Consider the following 9,301-nt stretch of genomic DNA (forward strand, 5'->3'; position numbering starts at 1 on the left):
CATATATCTATTTATCTTTCTGACATCAATACCACAGTGTCTTGATTGCTATAACTTTATAATATCTTGAAGTCAGGTAGTATAAGTTCCCACTTTGTTCTACTTTTTCAAAGTGTGTTGAGTATTCCAGTGCCTTTCCATTGTCATATAAATTTTAGAATCACCTTGTCAATTTCTCCAAAAAATGCCTATGTAGATTTTTACTGAGTATGCCTTGAATCCATAGATCAATCTGGGGAGTACTGTTTACATCTTAACAATACAGAATCTTGCTATTCATTAATGCAATGTATCACTTCATTTACTCGGATTTTCTTTAATTTTTCTCAGCAATATTTTATAGTTTGCAGTAACCAAATATTAAACATCTATTGTCAAGTTTATCCCTGTTTCATACTTTTTGATGTTGTTGTACATTTACAAATTTAATAGTATTTATATACAATAGTAGCAATTAGAAATTGAAATTTTTTATTTTAAAAATTGAAATTTTTGTATTCTAGTAGAGATGAGGTTTCACCATGTTGGCCAGGCTGGTCTTAAACTCCTGACCTCAAGTGATCCACCTGTTTCAGCCTCCCAAAGTGCTGGGATTATAGGCATGAGCCACTGTGCCCAGCCAAGCTCAACTTTTTTAGATTCACGTATGTGTGAGATCATGTGGTATTTGTTTTTCTGTGTCTGGCTTATTTCACTTAACATAATATCCTCTAGGTTCATCTACATTGCAGCAAATGACAGGATTTCCTTCTTTTTAAAGAGTGTATACTATTCCATTGTGTATATGTACTCCATTTTCTTTATTCATTCATCTGTTTATGAACAGTTAAGTTGGTTTCATAGCTTGGTTATTGTGAATAATGCTGCAGTGAACATGGGAGTGCAAATATCTCTTCACCATTCTGATTTCATATCCTTTGGATATATAGTCAGTGGTAAGATTGCTGGCTCATATGGTAGTTTTGTTTTTAATTTTGTGAGGGACCTCCATAGTCGGTTTTTATTGTTTGTTTGTTTGTTTGTTTGCATTTGCAAGATTTGATAGAGTGAAAACAGAGCTCTCATAAAATGGGAGGGGACCCAAAGGGGTTGCCATTGCTAGCTCAAATGCCTGGGTTTATATCCCGATCATTGTCCCTCCCCCTATGCTCCCAGGCGATAGATGACTGGCTATTTCTTTACCTGATTTTGCCTAATTAGCATTTTAGTGAGCTCTCTTTACTACCTGACTGGTCGAGTGTGAGCTAAGTTGCAAGCCCCATGTTTAAAGGTGGATGCGGTCACTTTTCCAGCTAGGTTTAGGGATTCTTAGCCTAGGAAATTCAGCTAGTCCTGTCTCTCAGTCCCCACTCTCAACAGGAAAACCCAAGCACTGTTGGGGAGGTTGGCCGATGACCGCTCTAACTGCTCCCTGTTGAATTGGGGCATAGTAGGGGTCATGCAGTTGAGATTTCCTCGGGAGGCGTGCCTTTGATGTCATCAACATCAGAGCATGGGCTAGCAAGCTGGTCCAGGGGTCTGTGGTAGAGCTTAGTCATGGACTGCATCTGGGGCTCCGTTTGAAGAACCATTTGTAGTTTTACAGCTTCGATTCTGGAATAGACAAACTTAACAAGGAGGTTAAAGATACAGGGATTGAAATGTATGGCCTGAAGTGCAGGGGATTATTTCTTTGGCACACTTCACAGGCCCTGTCTATCTGCTTCATAGTTTTGAAAAGGCCTGGTCCAGTAAATACTAATTTGGCCATCTGATGGGTGCTATCAATGCCTAAGTGAAAGGTTTGGTGAAGGGTTTTAAGCAATTTCCATTGGTTAGCTGCAGGCAAAAGTATTTTTCCTTCTTTGGTGGCTAGCCATCCTAAGGGGAGGAAACTATGTCCTCGTGAGGTTCCCCATTCTATTTCTCCTGCTGAGTACTGGGGCTTGGTTTCCCGGAGGGGATTACCCCACACTAGGGGTCCTTCTATAAGCATTTCTAATGGAGGGTCCTGCCTTGTGGCTTTTTTGGCTTCAATATCCACTTGGCAGTTCCCTTCTATTTTCTTTTCCTTTCCTTTCTGATGACCCCGGCAGTGTAAGACTGCCACCTCTTTAGGTTTCTATACAGCCAGTAATAATCTCCTAATGGCTTCCTGATGTTTGCTAGGTGTTCCCTCCAAACTTAGGAATTCTCTTTCTCTCCATATTGCTGCGTGGGCATGGAGGACTAGGTAAGCATACTTAGAGTCTGTATATATATTTACCCTTTTTCCTTCTCCTAATTCTAGTGCCTGAGTGAGGGCTATTAGTTCTGCCAGCTGAGCGCTAGTCCCTGAAGTGAGGGGATTACTTTCAAGTATTCCATTATCACCGACCACTGCAAAGCCCACTTTTGGAAGTCCTTTTTCTACAAAGGAACTTCCATCAGTATACAAGTTGAGGTCAGGATCAGTCAAGGGAATCTCTAGAAGGTCCCCTCAAGTGGCGTAAGTTGAGCAATCACCTGTTGACAGTTATGTTCTATCTTTTCTTCATTGTCTGGAAGAAATGTGACTGAGTTAAGAGTTGCACAAGTGTGCAGTTGCACCACTGGCCCTTCAAGTAACAGAACCTGATATTTAAGCAAACGGTTGTCTGACAGCTACAAGTCTCCTTTAGCAGTGAGTATGTCGTTTACATCATGAGATGTCCACACAGTAAGATCTCTTCCTTGTATTATTTTAATTGCTTCAGATACTGAAACTGCTACTGCCGCCACTACCTGTAAACAATAAGGCCAACCCTTTGCCACTATGTCAATTTCTTTACTCAGGCATGCCACGGGTTGCAAGCTGGTCCCTCGTACCTGTGTAAGGATTCCTAGAGCTATTCCTGTTTTTCTGTGACATATAAAGAAAAATCTTGCCCCGTTGGCAAGCTTAACACTGGAGCTTGGGTTAGGGCCTTCTTTAGGGCCTGGAAAGCCGCTTCTGCTTCAGGTGTCCATCTTACTAAATGGGTATTGGCTTTCTGAGTTTCCTTAATTAGTGTATATAACGGCCTGGTTATTTTGCCGTACCTGGGAGTCCATATTTGGCAGAAGCCTGTTATGCCAAGTAACCCTCTTAGTAGCTTTAGGGTTTTGGGATAGGCTGGATACGTTCCTCACTGAGGGCCCTGGTGCCTTTGGATAATTTTAGCTCTAAGTATTTAACCTGCTGTGAGCAGAGCTGAGCCTTTGGTTTGGAAACCTTGTAGCCATGGAAAGGAAATTTGTTGAGGAAATGTAAGAGCACTTGGGTGGCTTAATGGCACAAGGTTTCTGAACGGGCAGCTAAAAGTAAAGCATCCACTTACCAAAGGACAAGAGTGTCCAGGTATGAGAACTGGCTCAAGTCTTGGGCTAATGCCTGGCCAAATAGATGGGGGCTATCCCTGAACCCTTGGGGTAAAACAGTCCAGATGAGTTGAGAGATTGGGTTTGAAGGATCTGCAAAGGCAAACAAGAATTGAGAGCCAGGATGTACAGGGATGCAGAAAAAGGCATCCTTAAGGTCCAGGACTGTAAACTACTATGCTTCCTCTGGTATTTGGGAAAGCAGATAAGGGTTAAGTACAGCTGGGTATAGAGGGGCAAGGGCCTCATTGATAATTCTGAGATCTTGCCCTAACCTCCACTGTCTGTTGGGTTTCTGTACTCCTAAAACTGGAGTATTGCAGGGGCTATTGCATGGTTTTACTAGGCCTTGGGCATTTAGGTCCTTAACAATCTTTTGGAGTCCTTGTTGGGCCTCGTGTCTAAGGGGGTATTGCCTTTGGTAGGGAAAGGAGGCGGAATCCTTTAGTTTAACTTGAACAGGATGGGCATTCTTTGCTCCTCCATATTGTCCTTCTGTTGCCCAGACTTCAGGATTAATTTTTTCCTCAAACAGGGGACAACAAACGGGTGTTCCTTCTCCTATGTTCAGGTATATAGTGGCCCCTGCTTTTGCTAGAATGCCTCCCCCTAACAAGAGAGTGGGGCTTTCAGGCATAATTAGAAAAGCATGTGAAAAGAGTAAAGTTCCCTAGTCACAACTTAGTGGCTGGGAGAAGTATCTAGTGACTGACTGTCCTAGGATCCCTCAGATAGTGACAGATCTGGAGGACAGTTGTCCAGGACAGGAGTGTAAGACTGAGAAGGAAGGTCAGTGTCCAGGAGACAGTTAACCCCCGGCCCTCAATAATCAAGCATACCTGGGGCTCTGTGGGGGTGATGGCATGGGCTGGCACTTGCCCCGGGCACCCTCAGTCCTGCTGCTGGATCATCTAGTTAGTGGCTTCTGACTCAGAGGACCTTCGTTCCCTGGGGCAGTGGGCCTTCCGGTGATTCCCTTGACATAAGGGGCATGGATGAGGGGGTAGCTTATTTCTATTCTGACAATCTTTTTTAAAAAAGTGTCCTTGTAGACCGCACTGGAAGCAAGCCCTATTAGGCATTCGATTTGCCCAGCCTTTCTGTGTTCCAGAGCCTCCAAAGTCCACTTGCCTGAGAGCCATGACTAAAACGTGGCCTTTTTCTTAATCTCGTTTGTCCCATTCCACCTGCTCCTCCTTATATCTGTTATAAAAAAACGAGGTTGCGAAGTTCAATAGGGTTTCTAAGTTTTGCTCTGGGCCTAAGGCAGACTTTTGAAGTTTTCTTCTAATGTCTGCAGCTGACTTAGTGATAACCTTATCCTTTAAGATTAGTTGACCTTCAACAGAGTCAGGTGACAGAGAGGTATGCTTCATCAATGCCTCCCTTAGTTTCTCCAGAAAGGCAGTAGGATTTTCTTCCTTTCCCTGTGTTATAGTGGACATGATTGAATAATTTATAGCCTTCTTCCTAGTTTTCCTTAGTCCTTCTAGCATGCAAGTTAGTAAATGTCTGCAGCACCAATCTCCATGTATTCTGCGTCCCAGTGAGGGTCTACACTGGGCTTTTTGATTCTGTAAGTACTTTAAGAGTTGGCTGAGTGCAAACAGCTCCCACGTTTGAGCAGACCAATTACTAGGCAATTTTCCTAACTCTACTTCCACAGGAGTCTCCCTATCAATTACTTAATACCCATTGTGTTGGGTTTTTTTTCCCTCAGTCACCCGGAGGAAACATGTATCATCCTGTCTTGAAGGTAGTTTCTGCTAGGTCTGGTTGGACCTTTGTATGGTAATGAAGATTTAAATCCCCTATTAGGAAATCTGCTTGGTTAAGGGAATTTACTGTGGTTAATGTTAAATCACCTTTTTCTAACAGAATATCCCCATACTTTAAGATTTTTGAGTTTGTAAGCTACCTTTTGGCTTTTAGGATAGTTCTGAAATGGTGAGGTGTGCTCACAGTGAGGTTTCCTCTAAAGGTTATTTTTCTACTTTTTTCTGTTAGCAAAGCAGTTGCTGCTACAGATTGAATGCATTTGGGCCATCTGCAGGTTCCTGGGTTAAGGATTTTTGATAGGAAGGCTACTGGTTGTCAGTGGCCTCAGTGCTTTCAGGCAACGCCCTTGTTTACACTGACAACAGAGTGGTATTGGAGTGTTATAGGGTCACTCAGAAGACCTTCAATTATCAATTATAGGTTTTAAATTTATCCTGGCCTGTAAAGAAATAGGGTACACTGTTTTTTCTTTTCTACTTCTATCTTTCTCTTTCTCTCTTTTTCCTTTCTGTCTTTGTAGATGGATTTTGGAAACACAGTGGAAGGACATTCGCTCGTTGCCCCCATTTGCCACTATAGGAATATGCGCCTCCCTTTTATTTACTCAATTTGCTTTCATCCTGATCTATTATGTTGTTGTAGGCCCAGTTCCAGTTGTTACAGTACTGGGTTATCAGTTTTAAGGCCCTGGCAAGGGTGGTGGGGAACGGATCCCACAAAACTGCCCATGTCGAGAGCTGTATGCCTAATTTGGGAGGGACACCAGAAACAAGACTCCCTGGGTTCATAGCCTAGGGGCCTAAGGATGCAGCAGAGAGCTTCCTTAGATCCTTTTGGAGATACTAATACTTGTGAGAGAAAATGAAAGTCTGAAGCATTAGTATCTAGGAGGCAGGGATCTGAGGAAGCAGATCCAGAGCTAAGGAGAATTTTGGGGCTATACTTTCAAGAAAGTCATGGTCAGGACCCAGGAGGTATAGGTCAGAAGGAAAGGTAGGGGTGCACGCATGGGCGACTGTTGAGTAGAGACTTCTGGCTGTGCCATGATCTCAACCGGCTAATGCCGGGAGTTCGGTACAACAGCTTTCTGCCTCTAGTCAGCCCTCGGCTTCCCCAGGGAAATTGAAAGTAGAAGCTGGTTACAGGCAGAACAATCAATGCTCCCAACCCAGAAGGGTTGGGGATTGTTAGAAAGTCCTTCCCCAGACAGCCTCACACCTGAGTCTTAAGTCTGGTGGCCATCCTAATCGTTTTTAACTGGCTAACAGGTGCCCGGTATTTTCCTCCAATTCTAAGGAAAGATAGGACAGAATAGCAAGTGAAAGCACTTTGGAGGTCCCTTCATGGTCGCCAAAATATTACTAGGGGGTCCTTGTTCTTATAGCTCCCAAGATGGTGGCCGGCCGCTTCCAAGATGGCGGCAAGCCTCTTGGTCTCTGACCTGGGGTTCCTGGCCTCACAGATCCCAAGGAATGGAATCTTGGGCCCTGCCGTGAGTGTTATAGCTCTGTTCAGCCCGACTAGGATGAACCTCGGGCACTTAGCCCGTGCAGGAACAATGGTGAGCCTCTACCCCGATTGGGAGCAGAAATGAGCAGTGCCTGGCTGGATCAGAAGTGCAGCGGACACCCACCTAATCCGGAGGGGTGGAAGTCAGCTGCGGGTCTGCGATGGCAGCAAACAGCAGTGATGGAGGCAAGCGAAAGGTCAGCTTGAGCTGTAACAAACACGGACCAGAAGAGTGTGCAGTTGCAAGATTTAATAGAGTGAAAACAGAGCTCCCATAAAATGGGAGGGGACCCAAAGGGGGTTGCCCTTCATGCTGTTTTTCATAAGAACTGTACTAAGTTACATTCCCACCAACAGTGAATAAGGGTTCCATTTTTTGCACATCCTTGCCAACACGTCTTATCTTTTGTGTTTTTGATAATAGTCATTCTAATAGGCATGAAGTGATATCTCATTGTGGTTTTAATTTGCATTTCCCTGATGACTCGTGGTGGTGTACATTTTTTTCATATACCTACTAGCCATTTGTATGTCTTCATTTGAGAAATTCTATTCAAGTCCTCTGACCTATTTTTAATTAGGTTATTTGCTTTCTTACTATTGAGTTGTTTCAATTCCTTATATATTTTGGACATTAACCCCTTGCCAGATGTTTGGTTTGCAAATATGTTTTCTCATTCTGCAGGTTGTCTCTTTACTCTGTTCATTGTTTTTGTAGTTATGCAGAAGCTCTGTAGTTTGATGTAATCCCAGTTGTCCAATTTTGCTTTTGTTGCTTGTCATTTGGGGGATATGCCCATAATTGATCTTAGTCAAAAGGCTGAGAAGCAATTTGGGTCATATTAAAAAATATCATTGCCAAGACCAATGTCATGGAACATTTTTTCTAGTTTTTTTTTCTGGTAGATTTACAGTTTCAGGTCTTATGTTTAAGTCTTTAATCCATTTTGAGTTGACTTTTGTACAAAGTGTGAGATGAGGATCTAGTTTAAAATTTTTTGTGTGTAAATTGACAAATTATAGTTGTATATATTTATGGGATACAAAGCAATGTTATGGTTTATTAATACAATGTGGAAGAATTAAATCTAGGTTGATATTAAATCAATAAAATTGACATATCCATCACTTTAAGTACTTATCTTTTTGTCATGAGAACATTTGAAGTTTACTGTTTTAGTGATTTTAAATTGTACAATACACGAGAATTAACTATATTCATCATGCTGGTGTAATAGATTTCAAAAAACAAAAACTTATTCCTTCTGTTCAACTGAGGCTTTGTACCTTTTGACAGTCATCTCCCATTCACCCAAACCCCTAGCCTCTGGTAGCCATCATTCTACTCTTTGCTTCTGTAAGTTTGATTGCTTTAGATTCCACATATAAGTGAGAACATATGGTATTTGTCTTTGTATGTCTGGCTTATTTCACTTAGCACAGTGTTCTCCAATTCCATCCATGTTGTTGCAAATGACAAAATCTCTTCCTTTTTAGTTTCCTTTATTTTATTTTATTTTATATTTCATTTCATTTCATTTCATTTCATTTCATTTTTTGAGACGGGGTCTTCTTGTTCCTTTGCCCTGGCTGGAGTGCAGTGGCATGATCACAGCTCACTGCAGCCTCGACCTCCCAAGCTCAACAGTTCTTCTGCCTCAGCTTCCTGAGTAGCTGGGACTACAGATGGGTGCCACCACACCTGGCCAATTTTTTTTTATTTTTTGTAGAGCTGAGGGTCCCACTATGTTGCCCAGACTGGTCTCAAGCTCCTGGGCTCAAGTGATCCTCCCCTCTCAGCTTCCCAAAGTGCTGGGATTACAGGTGTGAGCCCCTGCTTCTGGCCAGCATTTCCTTTTAGTATTCTATTGTGTACATATACTACATTTTCTCTGTGCATTAATCTATCAGTGGACGCTCAGGTTGGTTCCATAACTGCCAAGTGAATAATGCTACAATGAACTTGGGAGTGCAGAGATCTCTTCGACATAAGATTTCAGATCTTTTGGGTTAATACCCAGAAGTGGGATTGCTGGATCATATGATAATTCTATTTTTAGTTTTTTTGAAGAACCTCCATACAGTTTTCATAATGGCTGCAATAATTTACATCTCTACCGGGAGCATACAAGGGCTCTATTTTCTCCACATTCTCACCGACACCTACCTTTTGTCTTTTTAATAATAGCCATTCTGACAAGTGTGACATGACAGCTCATTGTTTCCCTAATGATTAGTGATGTTGAGCATTTTTTCATGTAGCTGTTTGCCTTCTTTTAAGAAATATCTATTTCTTTTAAGATATATCTTCTTTTGAGAAATATCCATTCAGGTCCTTTGCCCATTTTTTTTCTTTTTATTTACTTCTGTTGCTTTCTTCAAAAGCATGATCATTTATTTTGCCATTTTCAATCTAATTATTTGTTTTCTTTTAGAGTTATTTGAGTTCCTTATATATTTTAGATGTTAACCATTTTTTTCAAATGTATGAAGGTCTAATGTAATTCTTCTGTCAGTAGGTAGCTGGTTGTCCCAGCAGCATTTATTGAAGAGACTGTCCCTTCCCCATTGTTTGTTCTTAGCACCTTTGTCAAAAATTAAGTGACCATAAATGTATGGATTTATTTCTGAGCTCTCTATTCTATTCCATTGGTCT

At 41.9% G+C, this 9,301-nt stretch overlaps 1 long non-coding RNA gene across 1 annotated transcript in view; it reads left to right on the forward strand.

Annotated features, from left to right (window-relative positions):
• The window catches only part of LOC108528157 (uncharacterized), a 32,264-nt gene extending 24,757 nt beyond the window's left edge, over positions 1-7,507 (forward strand). Inside the window, exons 3-4 of the long non-coding RNA XR_001885038.1 lie at positions 5,078-5,148; positions 5,657-7,507. This is a non-coding gene — a long non-coding RNA (uncharacterized LOC108528157). The remainder of the gene's footprint in view (positions 1-5,077; positions 5,149-5,656) is intronic.
• The last annotated feature ends 1,794 nt before the right edge of the window (positions 7,508-9,301 follow it).

Source organism: Rhinopithecus bieti, unplaced genomic scaffold, assembly GCF_001698545.2.
Source record: "Rhinopithecus bieti isolate Rb0 unplaced genomic scaffold, ASM169854v2 scaffold_3040, whole genome shotgun sequence".
NCBI classification, from domain to species: Eukaryota; Metazoa; Chordata; class Mammalia; order Primates; family Cercopithecidae; genus Rhinopithecus; species Rhinopithecus bieti.